We start from the raw sequence: 4304 nt of genomic DNA on the forward strand, positions 1-4304 counted from the left end.
TGATACGTCTCCAACGTATCTATAATTTTTGATTGTTCGATGCTATTATATTACCCGTTTTGGATGTTTATGTGCTTTACTTGACACATTTATATCATTTTTGGGACTAACCTACTAACCGGAGGCCCAGCCCGTATTGCTTTTTTTTTGCCTATTTTAGTATTTCGAAGAAAAGGAATATCAAATGGAGTCCAAACAGAATGAAACCTTCGGGAGCGTGATTTTTGGAACAAACATGATCCAGAGGACTTGGAGTGCAAGCCAAGAAGCAGCCGAGGCGGCCACGAGGGTGGAGGGCACGCCCACCCCTACAGGGCGCGCCCCCTATCTCGTGGGACCCTCAGGAGGCCACCGACCTACTTCTTCCTCCTATATATACCCACGTACCCCGAAAACATCCAGGGAGCCAACGAAAAACAATTTCCACCGCCGTAACCTTCTGTATCCACAAGATCCCATCTTGGAGCCTTCGCTGGCGCTCCGCCGGAGGGGGAATCGACCATGGAGGGCTTCTACATCAACACCATAGCCCCTCCGATGAGTTGTGGGTAGTTTACTAGAGACCTTTCGGTCCATAGTTATTAGCTAGATGGCTTCTTCTCTCTTTTTGGATCTCAATACCATGTTCTCCCCCTCTCTTGTGGAGATCTATTCGATGTAACTCTGTGTTTGTCTAGATCCGATGAATTGTGGGTTTATGATCAAGTTTATCTATGAGAAATATTTGAATCTCCTCTGAATTCTTTTATGTATGATTGAGTTATCTTTGCAAGTCTCTTCGAATTATCAGTTTGATTTGGCCTACTAGATTGATCTTTCCTGCAATGGGGGAAGTGCTTAGCTTTGGGTTCAATCTTGGGGTGTCCTTACCCAGTGACAATAGGGGTTGCAAGGCACGTATTGTATTGTTGCCATCGAGGATAAAAAGGTGGGGTTTATATCATATTCCATGAGTTTATCCCTCTACATCATGTCATCTTTCTTAATGCGTTACTCTATTCTTATGAACTTAATACTCTAGATGCATGCTGGATAGCGGTCGATGTGTGGAGTAATAGTAGTAGATGCAGGCAGGAGTCGATCTACTTATCACGGACGTGATGCTTATATACATGATCATGCCTAGATAATCTCATAATTATTCGCTTTTCTATCAATTGCTCGACAGTAATTTGTTCACCCACCATAATACTTATGCAATCTTGAGAGAAGCCACTAGTGAAACCTATGGCCCCCGAGTCTATCTTTTATCATATAAGCTTTCAATCTACTTTTATTTGCATCTTTACTTTTCCAATCTATATTATAAAATACCAAAAATATATTTATCTTATCATACTATCTCTATCAGATCTCACTTTTGCAAGTGGCTGTGAAGGGATTGACAACCCCTTTATTGCATTGGTTGCGAGTTCTTTGTTTGTTTGTGTAGGTGCGTGGGACTTTTGAGGAGCCTCCTACTGGATTGGTACCTTGGTTCTCAAAAACTGAGGGAGATACTTATGCTACTATTGCTGCATCACCCTTTCCTCTTCAAGGAAAACCAACGCAAGCTCAAGACGTAGCAAGAAGGATTTCTGGCGCCGTTGCCGGGGAGGTCTTCGCTCAAGTCAAGACATACCAAGTACCCATCACAAACTCATCTCCCTCGCATTTACATTATTTGCCATTTGCCTCTCGTTTTCCTCTTCCCCACTTCACCCTTGCCATTTTATTTGCCCTCTGTTTTCCAACCTCTCTCTCTTTCGCTTGCCTTTTTCTGTTTGCTTGTGTGTTGGATTAGTTGTCGCCATGTTGCAAGATAATACCAAATTGTGTGATTTCTCCAATACCAATAATAATGATTTCCTTAGTACTCCGATTGCTCCTCTTAATGATGTTGAGTCTTGTGAAATCAATACTGCTTTGCTGAATCTTGTTATGAAAGATAAATTCGCGGCCTTCCTAGTGAAGATGCCGCTACCCATCTAAACAACTTTGTTGATTTGTGTGATATGCAAAAGAAGAAAGATACGGACAATGATATTGTTAAATTGAAGTTATTTCCGTTTTCCCTTAGAGAACGTGCTAAAGTTTGGTTTTCGTCTTTGCCTAAAAATAGTATTGATTCTTGGAACAAGTGCAAAGATGCTTTTATCTCTAAGTATTTTCCTCCCGCTAAGATCATCACTCTTAGGAACGATATTATGAATTTTAAACAACTTGATCATGAGCATGTTGCCCAATCTTGGTAAAGAATGAAATTGATGATTCACAAATGCCCTACTCATGGTTTGAATTTATGGATGATCATACAAAATTTTTATGCCGGTTTGAACTTTGCTTCTAGAAATCTTTTAGATTTGGCCGTGGGAGGCACGTTTATGGAAATCACGTTAGGAGATGCTACAAAACTTCTTGATAATATTATGGCTAATTATTCTCAATGGCACACCGAAAGATCTAGTAGTAAAAAAGTACAGGCTATAGAAGAAATTAATGTTTTGAGTGGAAAGATGGATGAACTTATGAAATTGTTTGCTACTAAGAATGCTCCTCTTGATCCCAATGATATGCCTTTGTCTACTTTGATTGAGAATAATAATGAATCTATGGATGTGAATTTTGTTGGTAGGAATAGTTTTGGAAACAATGCTTATAGAGGAAACTTTCATCCTAGACCGTCCCCTAGTAATTCCTCTAATAATTATGGAAATTCCTACAATAATTCTTATGGTAATTTTAATAAGATGCCCTCTGATTTTGAGAATAGTGCGAAAGAATTTATGATTTCTCAAAAGAATTTTAATGCTTTGCTTGAAGAAAAATTGCTCAAAGTTGATGATTTGGATAGGAACGTTGATAGACTTTCGCTTGATGTTGATTCTCTTAAACTTAGATCTACTCCTCCTAAGCATTATATCAATGAGTCTCTCAAAGCCATGAGAACCCACTATCTAGGATTTTAAGGAATTTTATTATGATAATTGTTCTTTAGAAGGTTGTATTTCCTTGTTGCAATTTGTTGTTAAATCTCCTCATGCTTATAGTCAAAATAAAGCTTTTACCAAACATATCGTTGATGCCTTAATGCAATCTTATGATGAAAAACTTAATTTGGAAGTTTCTATACCTAGAAAACTTAATGATGAGTGGGAACCTGCTATAAAGAATAAAATTAAAGATCATGAGTGTTATGCTTTGTGTGATTTGGGTGATAGTGTTTCCACGATTCCGAAAACTTTATGTGATATTCTAGGTTTCCATGATCTTGATGATTGCTATTTAAATTTTCACCTTGCGGATTCCACCATTAAAAAACCAATGGGAAGTATCAATGATGTTCTCATTGTTGCAAATAGAAATTTGGTGCCCGTAGATTTTATCATTCTTGATATAGATTGCAATCTTTCTTGCCCTATTATTCTTGGTAGACCTTTCCTTAGAATGATTGGCGCGATTATTGATACGAAGGAAGGGAATATTAGATTCCAATTTCCATTAAGGAAGGGCATGGAGCACTTTCCAAGAAAGAAAATTAAATTACCTTCTGAATCTATCATGCGAGCTACTTATGAATTGAGTGCCAAAGATGGCACTACTTAGATCTATCTTCGCTTTTATGCCTAGCTAGGGGCGTTAAATGATAGCGCTAGTTGGGAGGCAACCCAAATTTATTTGTGTTTTTTGTTTTTGTTTCTGTTTAGTAATAAATTTTGCATCTACCTTATGTTTAGATGTGTTTTTATGTTTTAATTAGTGTTTGTGCCAAGTAGAACCTATAGGATAACCTATGGTGATAGTTAATTTGATTCTGCTGAAAAACAGAAACTTTGCACGCACGAAATTAGTTTTGTTAAATCACAGAAACGTGATTTTGCATTGATTCTTTTTGCTGCAGATCAATAGACAAATTGTACAGGACTTCCTATTTTGGTAGGAGTTTTAGAGTTCCATAAGTTTGCTTTAGTTACAGATTTCTACAGACTGTTCTGTTTTTGACAGATTCTGTTTTTCGTGTGTTGTTTGCTTATTTTGATGCATCTATGGCTAGTATTAAGTGGTATGAACCATATAGAACTTGAAATACAGTAGGTTTAACACCAATATAAATAAAGAATTAGTTCATTACTGTACCTTATGTGGTGGTTTTGTTTTCTTTCACTAACGGAGCTTATGAGATTTCCTGTTGAGTTTTGTGTTGTGAAGTTTTCAAGTTTTGGGTAAAGATTTGATGGACTATGGAATAAGGAGTGGCAAAAGCCTAAGCTTGGGGATGCCCATGGCACCACAAGATATTCAAGAGTATACAAAAGCCTAATCTT

Source organism: Triticum aestivum, chromosome 4B, assembly GCF_018294505.1.
Source record: "Triticum aestivum cultivar Chinese Spring chromosome 4B, IWGSC CS RefSeq v2.1, whole genome shotgun sequence".
In the NCBI taxonomy this organism is placed as follows: domain Eukaryota; kingdom Viridiplantae; phylum Streptophyta; class Magnoliopsida; order Poales; family Poaceae; genus Triticum; species Triticum aestivum.